This window comes from Pseudophryne corroboree, chromosome 11 (genome assembly GCF_028390025.1).
Source record: "Pseudophryne corroboree isolate aPseCor3 chromosome 11, aPseCor3.hap2, whole genome shotgun sequence".
Taxonomy (NCBI): domain Eukaryota; kingdom Metazoa; phylum Chordata; class Amphibia; order Anura; family Myobatrachidae; genus Pseudophryne; species Pseudophryne corroboree.
Genome location: NC_086454.1, coordinates 191,111,661 through 191,131,443, shown reverse-complemented (window position 1 = coordinate 191,131,443; position 19,783 = coordinate 191,111,661). Strand labels below are relative to the sequence as shown.

The following is a 19,783-nucleotide window of genomic DNA, read 5'->3' as shown; positions in this document are numbered from 1 at the left end:
ATTATGCAAATTAATAATACTGACATCGGATTGGTAGGAATGATCAGCTGACAGAATCCAAGATGGCTGCGCCCATGCAGACACTTGGAGGGAAGTTTGGATTGTAATCCATGTGGTCTGGAAAACAGTAATGGCGGCGCCGGCCACCGGAGACAGGAGACGCCAGGCTGACAGATGCACGTCCAACCACGCGGACACAGCGGAGGCCGCGGCTGACGTAATCGCCACTCTGAATGCAGAAGCTCAGGGACGGCGGCGGAGGCCGCGGGAGACGCCATGCCAGATGTATAAGGCGTTACTGTGACTGCGTCCAGAGAGACAGGTGAGGATGCGGGAATGTGCACATCAGGATGACAGATGGGATCCGGTCCTGGAGCGCTGAGCCAGCCTTAGGAGGCATCTGATAGGTAAGAAATGGCGTCCAGATACCCGGATCGTGACACACATGATGCAAAGAAAAAAAGAGGCGCACCAAGGTCACTGTGTGACTAAGCTAAGCGACACAAGTGGCCGACACAAACACCTGGCCCATCTAGGAGTGGTACTGCAGTGTCAGACAGGATGGCACTTCAAAAAAATAGTCCCCAAACAGCGCATGATGCAAAGAAAAAAAGAGACGCACCAAGGTCACTGTGTGACTAAGCTAAGCGACACAAGTGGCCGACACAAACACCTGGCCCATCTAGGAGTGGCACTGCAGTGTCAGACAGGATGGCAGATTTAAAAAATAGTCCCCAAACAGCACATGATGCAAAGAAAAAAAGAGGTGCAATGAGGTAGCTGTGTGACTAAGCTAAGCGACCCAAGTGGCCGACACAAACACCTGGCCCATCTAGGAGTGGCACTGCAGTTTTCTAGAGAGAGGATGAGTGCTTCCATCCTCATGTGAATCTGAACCACTAGCCATGAACATAGGCCAAGGCCTCAGCCGTTCCTTGCCACTCCGTGTCGTAAATGGCATGTTGGCAACTTTTGTGTTTTGGATTTTACATGCTCTCTACTATGACATTGGGCATCGGCCTTGGCAGACGACGTTGATGGCATTTCATCGTCTCGGCCATGACTAGTGGCAGCAGCTTCAGCACGAGGTGGAAGTGGATCTTGATCTTTCCCTATTTTAACCTCCACATTTTTGTTCTCCATTTTTTAATGTGTGGAATTATATGCCAGTATCAATAGCAATGGCCTACTACTATATATACTGCGCACAACTGAAATGCACCCCAGGTATGGATGGATAGTATACTTGACGACACAGAGGTAGGTAGAGCAGTGGCCTTCCGTACCGTACTGCTATATATACTGGTGGTCACTGTCAGCAAACTGCAAAACTAAAATGCACCACAGGTATAGAATCTAGATGGATAGTATACTTGACGACACAGAGGTAGGTAGAGCAGTGGCCTTCCGTACCGTACTGCTATATATACTGGTGGTCACTGTCAGCAAACTGCAAAACTAAAATGCACCACAGGTATAGAATCTAGATGGATAGTATACTTGACGACACACTGGTAGGTAGAGCAGTGGCCTTCCGTACCGTACTGCTATATATACTGGTGGTCGCTGTCAGCAAACTGCAAAACTAAAATGCACCACAGGTATAGAATCTAGGTGGATAGTATACTTGACGACACAGAGGTAGGTAGAGCAGTGGCCTTCCATTCCGTACTGCTATATATACTGGTGGTCACTGTCAGCAAACTGCAAAACTAAAATGCACCACAGGTATAGAATCTAGATGGATAGTATACTTGACGACACAGAGGTAGGTAGAGCAGTGGCCTTCCGTACCATACTGCTATATATACTGGTGGTCACTGTCAGAAAACTGCAAAACTAAAATGCACCACAGGTATAGAATCTAGATGGATAGTATACTTGACGACACAGAGGTAGGTAGAGCAGTGGCCTTCCGTACCGTACTGCTATATATACTGGTGGTCACTGTCAGCAAAACTCTGCACTGTACTCCTCCTATATAATACTGCTGGTCACCAGTCCCCACAATAAAGCAGTGTGAGCACAGATATATGCAGCACACTGAGCACAGATATGGAGCGTTTTTCAGGCAGACAACGTATAATACTGGTGGTCACTGGTCAGCAAAACTCTGCACTGTACTCCTCCTATATAATACTGCTGGTCCCCAGTCCCCACAATAAAGCAGTGTGAGCACAGATATATGCAGCACACTGAGCACAGATATTGAGCGTTTTTCAGGCAGAGAACGGATAAAACTGGTGGTCACTGATCAGCAAAACTCTGCACTGTACTCCTCCTATATAATACAGCTGCTCCCCAGTCCCCACAATTAAGCAATAAGCACAAATATTTGCAGCAACATTAATAAACGGAGAGGACGCCAGCCACGTCCTCTCCCTAACATTTCCAATGCACGAGTGAAAATGGCGGCGACGCGCGGCTCCTTATATAGAATCCGAATCTCACGAGAATCCGACAGCGGGATGATGACATTCGGGCGCGCTCGGATTAACCGAGCCATACGGAAGAATCCGAGTATGCCTCGGACCCGTGTAAAAAGGGTGAAGTTCGGGGGGGTTCGGTTTCCGAGGAACCGAACCCGCTCATCACTACTAATGACTGCCAGCAATGCAGTTGCAATTCAATTGCGATTGAGTTGCTGAATAAGGGAAGCCCCCCTGCCTAAGCAGCCTGGCTGCAAAGGCAGTTGAACCCCCACTTCGGATGTCATGCTCCTCGCAGTGCTGCCTTCGACCGCCCTACAGAGACGTTCGCATCAGTGCGATGTGATCATATTGCCCTGCCCACGCACATGCAGAACGGGCCTTGTGCATGTACACTGGACAGGAAATCGTCAGTATGTGATTGCATCTCTGATGCAAAGTTGCAAACCACACTGAGCCTAAGTGCCTTATTCAGGTTGGATCGTAATTGCAAAGCTGCTCTTAGCAGTTTTGCTTTACGATTCTTTGCAATGCAAATACAGAATGAGGTGCATACCATCTTCTTCCTGCATTTGCGATTGCTAAAAACAGCGATGCTATCACAGTTCATAATGAACATCGTGACCATTGGTCATGATGTTCATCTGCGACTGCAGTCTGCGTAAATCTGACATTACTCAGACTTGCAGTCGCATGGAAGCTAGCGACACCAAAGAAACTGTGAAGGAAACAGTCCTTTTCCCCAATGCCAGCTGCCTCCTAGTCCTTCCTGTCCCTTCCTGAGATGTGATCGCAGGGTGTCATAATGTGGATGAGGCTATACAATTTTTCCCCACACATTACTCTGGGGGCTGGCCCCGCACTTCCCAAGCTGCTGGGTTGACCCTAGCCCTTCTATTTAGTGTTTAGATGCCATATATGTGCACAGCTTCCCTGTGCTGCTGCTCTGCCATACCATGCAGAGCAGTGGTGAGATAGAGTGCTCCCCCAACTTTCCTTCCTTTGTGGAAAACTGTGGCCTCAGGGTAGCAGTGCCCAAAAAGAGGGACTGTCCAGACAAAACTGGGATGGCTGGGAAGTATGCTACCATTATCTTAGCTATTGCATGTTAGAAGCTGCAATTTTTCTAAGAGCCCCTTTAGTATGTCTGTTTCATGCCAGGCCCTTGGTCCTTTCTTTCCCCATACTACAGACCCCCCCTCCCCTCCCCAAGATGGTGGCCCTAAGAACTGTTAATGTGTGTAGTGAAACCCAGGTTATAAGCAGGGCCGGCCTTAGGCATAGGCAAACTAGGCAAATGCCTAGGGCATTTGGTATGCTTAGGGGCACCAGCAGCTTCTGCTGATTAAAATGATATGCGGCATGCCTATATTCTGTGTGACTGTGGCTGTATCTGCATACGAAATGCTACGTTGCAGTGTATTCCTGGAAATCACAGTAATGTAGCATTTTGTATGCAGATACAGCCGCAGTCGCACACAGAATATAGACATGCTGCATATAATTTTAATCAGCAGAAGCTGCTTGTGCGTCCTAGCCACATAGTAATGCAAATAAGATTCATCTTCATAAACAAACGGTGCCCGACGTTAGCAGAGCTGCCATGACTCATGCCAGGCATCTCCTGCAGAACTAGCGGCGGTGCTAGGGGGCACCAGCCAAAATCTTGCCTAGGGCATCATGTCGGTTAGGGCCGGCTCTGGTTATAAGTAGTAGATACCAGCTAAATTCACATACAGCTGACAGCTCAAGTACTTAACCAGAATTTTTTCTTTGTTGTGTGCCTGTGTACAGCCGTACTCACAGATATGCCATCAGTGGATCTGGGTGGAATGGTCTATTAAGCAGAACATCCAGAGAAACAGCCAGTCATGTATGAGTGTATCGGTTCAGAACTACAGTGGCATATGCAGGATATAATGCCGGATATTTGCAAGATATAATACAGGGTCAAACACAGTAACAAAATGGTGCTATGTTTATTCAGAATACCAAAATAGTGGTTATAGTAACTTGGTAAAAGAATGCTTCACTTTTCGAGCATACATGTGGACAGTGCAGTAGCTCCCACCATATTTAAACAGGTACAGATGTAGCCATGCTCATCGTTGGACATGTGCAGGAGTACGCACCGCAAGTCTATAGGAATTAATGGAGCAATCGCTGGCTGCGAATAGTCGCAGCCTAGTACACCATGCAGCAAGTCATGATGTGGTGTGTCGTATCGCAAGAAAAATAAACATGGCTACAGTACATCTGTTTAACAGCCTGGGGCTGTGTCAGTCAGTGTAGTAGTGTACATATTATAAGAGGTTGTCAGACAGTACTGTACATCTAAGGGACTGTCAGTCATTGTGTCCAGTACAGCTAATTGGTTTTTTGGTGCTGTCACTGTCCATCAAATGGGCTGTGGTGCTGTCACTGTGTCCAGTGACTAGTTCCCTAAGTCCATCACAGTGCGTGTGTGAAAGTGGTCTGACTTCACGCAGTGTGGGACAAGCTGCGTCTCCCCAAAAATATATATATATATAAAAAAAATTGTTTGGTGTTCACATTGTTTGTTGTGTGCACTGCACCCCAGTACACCATAGTTTTATAGTACTGTATGTGAAAGCGGTCTGATTCCACGCAGTGCGGGACAAGCTGCATCCCCAAGAAAATGTAAAAAACTGTTTGCTTTTCTTTCTTTACATTGTTTGTTGTGTGCACTGCACCCCAGTACACCATAGTTAATATTAATAGTACTGTGTGTGAAAGCGGTCTGACTCCATGCAGTGTGGGACAAGCTGCGTCATCAAAAAAAATGTAAAAAATTGTTTGCTCTTCTTTCTTTACATTGTTTGTTGTGTGCACTGCACTCTAGTACACCATAGTTGTATAGTACCCTGTGAAAGCGGTCTGACTCCATGCAGTGTGGGATAAAGTGCGTTCCCAAAATAATAAAATAAAATTGTTTGTTGTTTGCACTGCACCTTAGTACACTATAATTGTATAGTACCGTGTGTGGAAGCGGTCTGACTCCACGCAGTGTGGGACAAGCTGCGTCTCCCCCCCCCCAAAAAAAAAAAAAAAAAAAATATATATATATATATATATATATATATATATATAAAAAATTGTTTGGTGTTTACATTGTTTGTTGTGTGCACTGCACCCCAGTACACCATAGTTTTATAGTATTGTACAGTTTGAGTATCCCTTATCCAAAACGCTTGGGACCAGAAGTATTTTGGATAGAGATGAGCGCCTGAAATTTTTCGGGTTTTGTGTTTTGGTTTTGGGTTCGGTTCCGCGGCCGTGTTTTGGGTTCGAACGCGTTTTGGCAAAACCTCACCGAATTATTTTTGTCGGATTCGGGTGTGTTTTGGATTCGGGTGTTTTTTTCCAAAAACACTAAAAAACAGCTTAAATCATAGAATTTGGGGGTCATTTTGATCCCAAAGTATTATTAACCTCAAAAACCATAATTTACACTCATTTTCAGTCTATTCTGAATACCTCACACCTCACAATATTATTTTTAGTCCTAAAATTTGCACCGAGGTCGCTGTGTGAGTAAGATAAGCGACCCTAGTTGCCGACACAAACACCGGGCCCATCTAGGAGTGGCACTGCAGTGTCACGCAGGATGTCCCTTCCAAAAAACCCTCCCCAAACAGCACATGACGCAAAGAAAAAAAGAGGCGCAATGAGGTAGCTGTGTGAGTAAGATTAGCGACCCTAGTGGCCGACACAAACACCGGGCCCATCTAGGAGTGGCACTGCAGTGTCACGCAGGATGGCCCTTCCAAAAAACCCTCCCCAAACAGCACATGACGCAAAGAAAAAAAGAGGCGCAATGAGGTAGCTGACTGTGTGAGTAAGATTAGCGACCCTAGTGGCCGACACAAACACCGGGCACATCTAGGAGTGGCACTGCAGTGTCACGCAGGATGTCCCTTCCAAAAAACCCTCCCCAAACAGCACATGACGCAAAGAAAAAAAGAGGCGCAATGAGGTAGCTGTGTGAGTAAGATTAGCGACCCTAGTGGCCGACACAAACACCGGGCCCATCTAGGAGTGGCACTGCAGTGTCACGCAGGATGTCCCTTCCAAAAAACCCTCCCCAATCAGCACATGATGCAAAGAAAAAGAAAAGAAAAAAGAGGTGCAAGATGGAATTATCCTTGGGCCCTCCCACCCACCCTTATGTTGTATAAACAAAACAGGACATGCACACTTTAACCAACCCATCATTTCAGTGACAGGGTCTGCCACACGACTGTGACTGATATGACGGGTTGGTTTGGACCCCCCCCAAAAAAGAAGCAATTAATCTCTCCTTGCACAAACTGGCTCTACAGAGGCAAGATGTCCACCTCATCTTCACCCTCCGATATATCACCGTGTACATCCCCCTCCTCACAGATTATCAATTCGTCCCCACTGGAATCCACCATCTCAGCTCCCTGTGTACTTTGTGGAGGCAATTGCTGCTGGTCAATGTCTCCGCGGAGGAATTGATTATAATTCATTTTAATGAACATCATCTTCTCCACATTTTCTGGATGTAACCTCGTACGCCGATTGCTGACAAGGTGAGCGGCGGCACTAAACACTCTTTCGGAGTACACACTTGTGGGAGGGCAACTTAGGTAGAATAAAGCCAGTTTGTGCAAGGGCCTCCAAATTGCCTCTTTTTCCTGCCAGTATAAGTACGGACTGTGTGACGTGCCTACTTGGATGCGGTCACTCATATAATCCTCCACCATTCTATCAATGTTGAGAGAATCATATGCAGTGACAGTAGACGACATGTCCGTAATCGTTGTCAGGTCCTTCAGTCCGGACCAGATGTCAGCATCAGCAGTCGCTCCAGACTGCCCTGCATCACCGCCAGCGGGTGGGCTCGGAATTCTGAGCCTTTTCCTCGCACCCCCAGTTGCGGGAGAATGTGAAGGAGGAGATGTTGACAGGTCGCGTTCCGCTTGACTTGACAATTTTGTCACCAGCAGGTCTTTCAACCCCAGCAGACCTGTGTCTGCCGGAAAGAGAGATCCAAGGTAGGCTTTAAATCTAGGATCGAGCACGGTGGCCAAAATGTAGTGCTCTGATTTCAACAGATTGACCACCCGTGAATCCTTGTTAAGCGAATTAAGGGCTGCATCCACAAGTCCCACATGCCTAGCGGAATCGCTCCGTGTTAGCTCCTTCTTCAATGCCTCCAGCTTCTTCTGCAAAAGCCTGATGAGGGGAATGACCTGACTCAGGCTGGCAGTGTCTGAACTGACTTCACGTGTGGCAAGTTCAAAGGGCATCAGAACCTTGCACAACGTTGAAATCATTCTCCACTGCACTTGAGACAGGTGCATTCCATCTCCTATATCGTGCTCAATTGTATAGGCTTGAATGGCCTTTTGCTGCTCCTCCAACCTCTGAAGCATATAGAGGGTTGAATTCCACCTCGTTACCACTTCTTGCTTCAGATGATGGCAGGGCAGGTTCAGTAGTTTTTGGTGGTGCTCCAGTCTTCTGTACGTGGTGCCTGTACGCCGAAAGTGTCCCGCAATTTTTCTGGCCACCGACAGCATCTCTTGCACGCCCCTGTCGTTTTTTAAAAAATTCTGCACCACCAAATTCAAGGTATGTGCAAAACATGGGACGTGCTGGAATTTGCCCATATTTAATGCACACACAATATTGCTGGCGTTGTCCGATGCCACAAATCCACAGGAGAGTCCAATTGGGGTAAGCCATTCCGCGATGATCTTCCTCAGTTGCCGTAAGAGGTTTTCAGCTGTGTGCGTATTCTGGAAAGCGGTGATACAAAGCGTAGCCTGCCTAGGAAAGAGTTGGCGTTTGCGAGATGCTGCTACTGGTGCCGCCGCTGCTGTTCTTGCGGCGGGAGTCCATACATCTACCCAGTGGGCTGTCACAGTCATATAGTCCTGACCCTGCCCTGCTCCACTTGTCCACATGTCCGTGGTTAAGTGGACATTGGGTACAACTGCATTTTTTAGGACACTGGTGAGTCTTTTTCTGACGTCCGTGTACATTCTCGGTATCGCCTGCCTAGAGAAGTGGAACCTAGATGGTATTTGGTAACGGGGGCACACTGCCTCAATAAATTGTCTAGTTCCCTGTGAACTAACGGCGGATACCGGACGCACGTCTAACACCAACATAGTTGTCAAGGACTCAGTTATCCGCTTTGCAGTAGGATGACTGCTGTGATATTTCATCTTCCTCGCAAAGGACTGTTGAACAGTCAATTGCTTACTGGAAGTAGTACAAGTGGGCTTACGACTTCCCCTCTGGGATGACCATCGACTCCCAGCGGCAACAACAGCAGCGCCAGCAGCAGTAGGCGTTACACGCAAGGATGCATCGGAGGAATCACAGGCAGGAGAGGACTCGTCAGACTTGCCAGTGACATGGCCTGCAGGACTATTGGCATTCCTGGGGAAGGAGGAAATTGACACTGAGGGAGTTGGTGGGGTGGTTTGCGTGAGCTTGGTTACAAGAGGAAGGGATTTACTGGTCAGTGGACTGCTTCCGCTGTCACCCAAAGTTTTTGAACTTGTCACTGACTTATTATGAATGCGCTGCAGGTGACGTATAAGGGAGGATGTTCCGAGGTGGTTAACGTCCTTACCCCTACTTATTACAGCTTGACAAAGGGAACACACGGCTTGACACCTGTTGTCCGCATTTCTGGTGAAATACCTCCACACCGAAGAGCTGATTTTTTTGGTATTTTCACCAGGCATGTCAACGGCCATATTCCTCCCACGGACAACAGGTGTCTCCCCGGGTGCCTGACTTAAACAAACCACCTCACCATCAGAATCCTCCTGGTCAATTTCCTCCCCAGCGCCAGCAACACCCATATCCTCCTCATCCTGGTGTACTTCAACACTGACATCTTCAATCTGACTATCAGGAACTGGACTGCGGGTGCTCCTTCCAGCACTTGCAGGGGGCATGCAAATAGTGGAAGGCGCATGCTCTTCACGTCCAGTGTTGGGAAGGTCAGGCATCGCAAACGACACAATTGGACTCTCCTTGTGGATTTGGGATTTCAAAGAACGCACAGTTCTTTGCGGTGCTTTTGCCAGCTTGAGTCTTTTCAGTTTTCTAGCGAGAGGCTGAGTGCTTCCATCCTCATGTGAAGCTGAACCACTAGCCATGAACATAGGCCAGGGCCTCAGCCGTTCCTTGCCACTCCGTGTGGTAAATGGCATATTGGCAAGTTTACGCTTCTCCTCCGACAATTTTATTTTAGGTTTTGGAGTCCTTTTTTTTCTGATATTTGGTGTTTTGGATTTGACATGCTCTGTACTATGACATTGGGCATCGGCCTTGGCAGACGACGTTGCTGGCATTTCATCGTCTCGGCCATGACTAGTGGCAGCAGCTTCAGCACGAGGTGGAAGTGGATCTTGATCTTTCCCTAATTTTGGAACCTCAACTTTTTTGTTCTCCATATTTTATAGGCAGAACTAAAAGGCACCTCAGGTAAACAATGGAGATGGATGGATTGGATACTAGTATACAATTATGGACGGACTGCCACGGTTAGGTGGTATAAAAAAACCACGGTTAGGTGGTATATAATACAATTATGGATGGACGGACTGCCTGCCGACTGCCGACACAGAGGTAGCCACAGCCGTGAACTACCGCACTGTACACTGGTTGATAAAGAGATAGTAGTATACTCGTAACAACTAGTATGACACTATGACGGTATAAAGAATGAAAAAAAAACCACGGTTAGGTGGTATATATTATAATAATACAATTATGGATGGACGGACTGCCTGCCGAGTTCCGACACAGAGGTAGCCACAGCCGTGAACTACCGCACTGTACACTGGTTGATAAAGAGATAGTAGTATACTCGTAACAACTAGTATGACACTATGACGACGGTATAAAGAATGAAAAAAAAACCACGGTTAGGTGGTATATAATACAATTATGGATGGACGGACTGCCTGCCGACTGCCGACACAGAGGTAGCCACAGCCGTGAACTACCGCACTGTACACTGGTTGATAAAGAGATAGTAGTATACTCGTAACAACTAGTATGACACTATGACGGTATAAAGAATGAAAAAAAAACCACGGTTAGGTGGTATATATTATAATAATACAATTATGGATGGACGGACTGCCTGCCGAGTTCCGACACAGAGGTAGCCACAGCCGTGAACTACCGCACTGTACACTGGTTGATAAAGAGATAGTAGTATACTCGTAACAACTAGTATGACACTATGACGACGGTATAAAGAATGAAAAAAAAACCACGGTTAGGTGGTATATATTATAATAATAATACAATTATGGATGGACGGACTGCCTGCTGACTGCCGACACAGAGGTAGCCACAGCCGTGAACTACCGCACTGTACACTGGTTGATAAAGAGATAGTAGTATACTCGTAACAACTAGTATGACACTATGACGACGGTATAAAGAATGAAAAAAAAACCACGGTTAGGTGGTATATATTATAATAATAATACAATTATGGATGGACGGACTGCCTGCCGACTGCCGACACAGAGGTAGCCACAGCCGTGAACTACCGCACTGTACACTGGTTGATAAAGAGATAGTAGTATACTCGTAACAACTAGTATGACACTATGACGACGGTATAAAGAAAGAAAAAAAAATACCACAGTTAGGTGGTATATATTATAATAATAATACAATTATGGATGGACGGACTGCCTGCCGACTGCCGACACAGAGGTAGCCACAGCCGTGAACTACCGCACTGTACACTGGTTGATAAAGAGATAGTAGTATACTCGTAACAACTAGTATGACACTATGACGACGGTATAAAGAAAGAAAAAAAAATACCACAGTTAGGTGGTATATATTATAATAATAATACAATTATGGATGGACGGACTGCCTGCCGACTGCCGACACAGAGGTAGCCACAGCCGTGAACTACCGCACTGTACACTGGTTGATAAAGAGATAGTAGTATACTCGTAACAACTAGTATGACACTATGACGACGGTATAAAGAATGAAAAAAAAACCACGGTTAGGTGGTATATATTATAATAATAATACAATTATGGATGGACGGACTGCCTGCCGACTGCCGACACAGAGGTAGCCACAGCCGTGAACTACCGCACTGTACACTGGTTGATAAAGAGATAGTAGTATACTCGTAACAACTAGTATGACACTATGACGACGGTATAAAGAAAGAAAAAAAAATACCACAGTTAGGTGGTATATATTATAATAATAATACAATTATGGATGGACGGACTGCCTGCCGACTGCCGACACAGAGGTAGCCACAGCCGTGAACTACCGCACTGTACACTGGTTGATAAAGAGATAGTAGTATACTCGTAACAACTAGTATGACACTATGACGGTATAAAGAATGAAAAAAAAACCACGGTTAGGTGGTATATATTATAATAATAATACAATTATGGATGGACGGACTGCCTGCCGACTGCCGACACAGAGGTAGCCACAGCCGTGAACTACCGCACTGTACACTGGTTGATAAAGAGATAGTAGTATACTCGTAACAACTAGTATGACACTATGACGACGGTATAAAGAAAGAAAAAAAAATACCACGGTTAGGTGGTATATATTGTAATACAATTATGGATGGACGGACTGCCTGCCGAGTTCCGACTGCCGACACAGAGGTAGCCACAGCCGTGAACTACCGCACTGTACTGTGTCTGCTGCTAATATAGACTGGTTGATAAAGAGATAGTATACAATACATACAACAATATACTACTATACTGGTGGTCAGGCACTGGTCACCACTAGTCACACTGGCAGTGGCACTCCTGCAGCAAAAGTGTGCACTGTTTAATTTTAAATTAATATAATATTATGTACTCCTGGGGGCTCCTGCTATAACAACCTGCAGTGCTCCCCAGTCTCCCCCACAATTATTATAAGCTTTGCCTTTTATACATTGATGTGCAGCACACTGGGCTGAGCTGAGTGCACACAGACTGAGTCACACTGTGTGACTGGCTGCTGCTGTGTATCGTTTTTTTTCAGGCAGAGAACGGATATAGCAGAGAACGGATATATTATATTAAAATAAATAAAAGTTAACTAACAACAACTGCACTGGTCACTGTGGTAAACTCTGTCTGACTCTGCACAATCTCTCTCTCTCTTCTAATCTAATTTCTAATGGAGAGGACGCCAGCCACGTCCTCTCCCTATCAATCTCAATGCACGTGTGAAAATGGCGGCGACGCGCGGCTCCTTATATAGAATCCGAGTCTCGCGATAGAATCCGAGCCTCGCGAGAATCCGACAGCGGGATGATGACGTTCGGGCGCGCTCGGGTTAACCGAGCAAGGCGGGAGGATCCGAGTCTGCTCGGACCCGTGAAAAAAACATGAAGTTCGTGCGGGTTCGGTTTCAGAGAAACCGAACCCGCTCATCTCTAATTTTGGATATCGGATTTTTCCGTATTTTGGAATAATTACATACCATAATGAGATATCATGGCAATGGGACCCAAGTCTAAGCAGTAAGCACAGGATGAATCTATGTATCATATACACCTTATACTCACAGCCTGAAGGTCATTTTAGTCAATATTTTTAATAATTTTGTGCATTAAACAAAGTGTGTGTACATTCACACAATTCATTAATGTTTCATATACACCTTATACACACAGCCTGAAGGTCATTTAATACAATATTTTTAATATCTTTCTGTATTAAACAAAGTTTGTATACATTGAGCCATCAGAAAACAAAGGTTTCACTATTTCACTCTCACTCAAAAAAATCCGTATTTCAGAATATTCTGTATTTCGGAATATTTGGATAAGGGATACTCAACCTGTATGTGAAAGCGGTCTGACTCCACGCAGTGTGAGACATGCTGCATCCCCCAAAAAATGTAAAAAACAGTTTGCTTTTCTTTCTTTACATTGTTTGTTGTGTGCACTGCACCCCAGTACACCATAGTTAATATTAAAGTACTGTGTGTGAAAGCGGTCTGACTCCATGCAGTGTGGGACAAGCTGCATCCTCAAAAAAAATGGAAAAAATTGTTTGCTCTTCTTTCTTTACATTGGCCCTCATTCCGAGTTGATCGGTCGCAAGGCGAATTTAGCAGAGTTACACACGCTAAGCCGCCGCCTACTGGGAGTGAATCTTAGCTTCTTAAAATTGCGACCGATGTATTCGCAATATTGCGATTACTAACTACTTAGCAGTTTCAGAGTAGCTCCAGACTTACTCTGCCTGTGCGATCAGTTCAGTGCTTGTCGTTCCTGGTTGACGTCACAAACACACCCAGCGTTCGCCCAGGCACTCCCACCGTTTCTCCGGCCACTCCTGCGTTTTTTCCGGAAACGGTAGCGTTTTCAGCCACACGCCCCTGAAACGCCGTGTTTCCGCCCAGTAACACCCATTTCCTGTCAATCACATTACGATCGCCGGAGCGAAGAAAAAGCCGTGAGTAAAAATACTTTCTTCATAGTAAAGTTACTTGGCGCAGTCGCAGTGCGAACATTGCGCATGCGTACTAAGCGGATTTTCACTGCGATGCGATGAAAAAGAACGAGCGAACAACTCGGAATGAGGGCCATTGTTTGTTGTGTGCACTGCACTCCAGTACACCATAGTTGTATAGTACCCTGTGAAAGCGGTCTGACTCCATGCAGTGTGTGATAAAGTGCGTTCCCAAAATAATAAAATAAAATTGTTTGTTGTTTGCACTGCACCCTAGTACACTATAATTGTATAGTACCGTGTGTGAAAGCGGTCTGACTCCACGCAGTGTGAGACAAGGTGCATGCCCCCCCAAAAAAAATAACATTGTTTGTTGTGTGCACAGCACCCCTTTACACCATAGCTGTATATTACTCTGTATTAAAGCGGTCTGACTCCACGCAGTGGCAGAAAAGGCGCATCCCCCCAAAAATAAAATAAAATTGTTTGTTGTGTGCACCGCACCCCAGTACACCATAGTTGTATAGTACCGTGTGTGAAAGTGGTCTAACTCCACGCAGTGTGGGACAAGCTGCGTCCCTAAAAATTTTTAATAAAAACTTGTTTGCTGTTTACAATGTTTTGTTGTGTGCACCAGGGGTGTATCTAGGGGTCCGAGAGCCCCTGGCAAAGTAAGGGCCCGGCGCCCCCCCCCCCCCCCAATTTGAAATAGGGGGCCACACCAACTGCATCCCACAAACGCTGCCAAACATTGCTGTTTGGGACTCACTGTCAACGGGAACTGGCTGGTAGCAACAGCAGACAGGAAAACAAGCAGCATTGGATCATGAACTGCCCAGTGAGGTGCGGTGAGGTCAGTGGCTGAGGAGGCACTGGCTAGTATCAGAGTCAGAGTTACATACACATATATGAATGGGTGTGTTAGAAAATGGTGATGTTCGGGATGCAGGCGGTCAGATGACAAACTGCGACATTGTGATTTTTAGAATGCTGACAGAGGACAAGGTAATTAATTTACCCCTCCTCTGCCCCCTACCCTAACCACCCTGGGTAGGTGGCTAGGGCTAAAACTCAGGGGGGGGGGGCAGCTATGGCTAATCGCAGGGGGTGGATGCGAAGACTCACATCCCATATGAACCGTAGGGTTCATGTGGGCATGAAACATGGTTGTACATATTTTGTTACCCTATATATGTTATTTATAGTAAAAAAAAAACTGGAGAATACTCGAGTATAACAGGTGAGGCTCTGCCTCCCCTGCCTACCCTCACTGGATCAGTCCACCCCCCCCCCCCCCCAACCTCTGCTATCAACAGACTTCTATAGGCTAGCTAACCTGCCTGCCCCAGACTATGTGTCATGGTGTTCCACCCACCCCAGACTATGGAACATCTCAGTTTAACATAATGCTATGTGGCGCAAGGCATGGCGTTGGTCACTCTTATTAACCTCTGCCCTTTGCTTTTTTTCTTTGACCCAGATTGCATACTTTTTCCTGCAGTTTGTGTTTTAATTTAATAAGTGTAGTAAGTACTTGGGATTAGTATATTTACTGACCCCTCTATATCCTACACTACATCACTGACTTCTCTACACCCTATACTACATCACTGATGCCTCTACACCCTACACTACATCACTGACGCCTCTACACCCTACACTACATAACTGACCTCCCTACACTACATCACTGACGCCTCTACACCCTACACTACATGACCGACCTCCCTACACTACATCACTGACGCCTCTACACCCTACACTACATAACCGACCTCCCTACACTACATCACTGACGCCTCTACACCCTACACTAATTGCTGACCCTTCTATAGGTTACACTACACTGTAAAACATCACTGTACTACCTCTCCGCACTACATCAGAGACAGAGAAATACTGCGAAAAATAAGACAAAGGATACAGTGGACAACAGATACTGACACGCTAGACCAGTGGTTCTCAAACTCGGTCCTGAAGGATCCCTAACAAGTCACGTTTTCCATGTCACACGGCATGTGTACTGTGTATCACCAACTGCCACATTTTAAAAATCCACAGGTGACCTGGAACTGTCGAGTACCGAGTTTGAGAACCACTGCAGTCTAGACAGAGGAGAGAGTCTAAGGGGTACATTTACTAAGCAGTGATAAGAGCGGAGAAGTGAGCCAGTGGAGAAGTGCCCATGGCAACCAATCAGCACTGAAGTAACATCTATAATTTGCATACTGCAGGTTTAGTATCCCTTATCCAAAATGCTTGGGACCAGAGGTATTTTGGATATCGGATTTTTCCATATTTTGGAATAATTGTATACCATAATGAGATACCATGGCGATGGGACGTAAGTCTAAGCACAGAATGCATTTATGTTTCATATACACCTTATATACACAGCCTGAAGGTCATTTTACCCAATATTTTTAATAACTTTGTGCATTAAACAAAGTGTGTGTACATTCACACAATTCATTTATGTTTCATATACACCTTATACACACAGCCTGAAGGTCATTTAATACAATATTTTAAATAACTTTGGGTATTAAACAAAGTTTGTGTACACTGAGCCACAGAAAACAAAGATTTCACTATCTCACTCTCACTCAAAAAAGTCCGTATTTCGGAATATTCCGTATTTCGGAATATTTGGATATGGGATACTCAACCTGTATTAAATTATACAGAGCTGCTGATTGGTTGATGGGGAAATTTCTCCACTGGCTCACTTCTACGTACGTGCGTGCGTGCGTGTGTGTGTGTGTGTGTGTGTGTGTGTGTGTGTGTGTGTGTGTGTGTGCGCGTGCGTGGAGGGGTGGAGGTAGGTGTCTAGTAGTGAGTGGTAGGATAGGGAAAAAATACTTTAAGCAGCCTTAGAACTGAGTTGGGAATCTGGTGCTGGCATTGTAGTGTCGACATAAGTACTGTTGACTTCTTTTCTCGCAACGGAGCGATTAGTCGCTAATGCGCATGCGCAATGTCCGCACTGCGACTGCGCAAAGTAAATTTGTTATGTAGTTAGGAATTTTACTCACGGCTTTTTCATCGTTCTGGTGATCGTAATGTGATTGACAGGAAGTGGGTGTTACTGGGCGGAAACAGGCCGTTTTATGGGTGTGTGCGAAAAAACGCTACCGTTTCTGGGAAAAACGCAGGAGTGGCTGGAGAAACGGAGGAGTGTCTGGGCGAACGCTGGGTGTGTTTGTGACGTCAAACCAGGAACGACAAGCACTGAACTGATCGCAGATGCCGAGTAAGTCTGGAGCTACTCTGAAACTGCTAAGAGGTGTGTAATCGCAATTTTGAGAATCTTTCGTTCGTAATTTTAAGACGCTAAGATTCACTCCCAGTAGGCGGCGGCTTAGCGTGTGCAATGCTGCTAAAAGCAGCTTGCGAGCGAGCAACTCAGAATGAGGGCCTACATTCAACAACCCACTATTAGTATAACAGCTGTAACTATCTCCCTCTAGGAGGACGGAGGTGGGTGCAATTACATTTGGGGATGGTTCAGTGAAATGTGGCAGCTCAACTGGCAAACATATGCACTGGAAAAATGCCGTACTGTACAGCTCTCCCTTATTAACCACCCAGTTTTAAAAGCAATAAGCGTTTTAAACTTTTTGATAAAGCTTATCAGCATCTCCAGCACGCTGCAGATGCTGGGAGATGTAGTTCTTCTTGTCAAAACAATTATGAACAATGTGCCCCCCCCTGAAAACTCTCTAACACACATTACCCTCATACGCACAAATCTAAACACAAACATACCTCCCCCACTGACAACTCTTACCACTCCCACACTGACACCTCCATCACGCCAATCCCCCCTCCCCCCCCTCCACACTGACGCCTCCATTACACCAATCTCCCCTTCCTCCCCTCCACAGTGACACCTCCATCACACCAATCCCCCCTTCCTCCCCTCCACACTGACAGCTCCATAACACCAATCCCCCCTTCCTCCCCTCCACACTGAAACCTCCATAACACCAATCCCCCCTTCCTCCCCTCCACACCGACACCTCCATCACACCACGCTCCCCTTCCTCCCCTCCACACTGACAGCTCCATCACACCAATCCCCCTTCCTCCCCTCCACACTGACACCTCCATCACACCAATCCCCCTTCCTCCCCTCCACACTGACACCTCCATCACACCAATCCCCCCTTCCTCCCATCCATGCTGACACCTCTCTCACACCAATCCCCCCTTCCCCCCCTCCACATTGATACCTCCATAACACCAATCCCCCCTTCCTCCCCTCCACACTGGCAGCTCCATCACACCAATCCACCCCTTCACCCCTCCACGCTGACACCTCCATCACATCAATCCCCCCTTCCTCCCCTCCACACCGACACGTCCATCACACCAATCCCCCCTTCCTCCCCTCCACACCGACACCTCCATCACACCAATCCCCCCTTCCCCCCCTCCACACTGACACCTCCATAACACCAATCCCCCCTTCCTCCCCTCCACACTGACGCCTCCATCACACTAATCCCCCCTTCCTCCCCTCCACACTGACGCCTCCATCACACTAATCCCCCCTTCCTCCCCTCCACACTGACAGCTCCATCACACCAATCCCCCCCTTCCTCCCATCCATGCTGACACCTCCATCACACCAATCCCCCCCTTCCACACTGTCAGCTCCATCACACCAATTCCCCCTTCCCCCCCTCCACACTGACAGCTCTCATATATACATGCCCCAGTCCCAATACTGACAATTTTCTCAACCCCCCGACCCCCCCCCCCCCCACACACACACACACACTGACAGCACACATACTGTGCAGAAGAAACGATTATTGTTATGTGGATGGTATTACTGTAATGATTGGGGGGGGGTCTGAAATGTGGGATATTTGCAGGTATTGATGTACTGTGTGTGTCACATGCATAGATCTCCCCTTCCTCCCTTGTCCACCAACAGCTCCCTCACAGGCTCACACACATCCATCAACACCCCCCCCCCCCCCCCATACTGACATCTTTCTCACTTCCCACCCACACATATCCCCTCCTCCACACAGACAGCTGTCACGGACTTCTTGGGACAAGGACTCACCATGGTGTCTCAGCACTTCAAGGGGTCTGTCCATCAGTCTCCAGCCATAGTCTCTCCTCCTCCCGCGGTGTGATTCCTTGCAGGCACCCCCAGTAATCCTCCTCACACTGCCCTGGTAATCATGGGCCTGGGCTGGATCTCCGCCTCCAGGGGGCAGGGCTAACTGCTTTCAAGGGAACAGTGGAGGGAGGGAGTGACTCGGAGGTGCAGGAGCTGAGGGGAGCGATATATTCAGCTGTAGCAGAAACTGCTGCAGCCAGGACTTTAAGTCAGGACTCGGCAGCACACAGCTTCTGTCTCCTCCAGCCGCTGATTAAACTCCGTGTAAGTTGTGCAGCCTTTGCTTCACTCCCTGCCCATCCGGACTGCTCTATCACTTGGCCGCAGGTGGCACATCCGGGCGGCGCCCCCCTTCTACGGGCGCCCCTGGCGAGTGCCATCCTGGCCAAATGGTAGATACGCCCCTGGTGTGCACTGCACCCCAGTACACCAAACTATAGTACCATGTGTGAAAGCGGTCTGGCGCCACGCAGTGTGGGCGAAGCTGGTGCTCAAACCCTTCGAAGTAGCCACCTGTGAAGTGAGTTCCAACACTGCTAGCTTGAGCTAGGTGGTTCCCCAAATTAGGCTTTTGGAAAAACAACCGGAGAAATTGAAGGAGGAGATAAAACAAGGTGAATTCGCAAAATATGTGAAAAAAGGGTGATATACCAGCGCTGGATTTATAGGTTAATAGTAATACACAAGTATTTAATTAACAAAATAAGATTTAACTTACCGGTAAATCTATT

At 46.9% G+C, this 19,783-nt stretch overlaps 1 long non-coding RNA gene across 1 annotated transcript in view; it reads right to left on the bottom strand.

Moving 5' to 3' along the window:
- Positions 1 to 19,114, bottom strand: part of LOC134970096 (uncharacterized) — a 106,694-nt gene extending 87,580 nt beyond the window's left edge. Inside the window, exon 1 of the long non-coding RNA XR_010189658.1 lies at positions 18,993 to 19,114. This is a non-coding gene — a long non-coding RNA (uncharacterized LOC134970096). The remainder of the gene's footprint in view (positions 1 to 18,992) is intronic.
- Between the last annotated feature and the right edge of the window lie 669 nt (positions 19,115 to 19,783).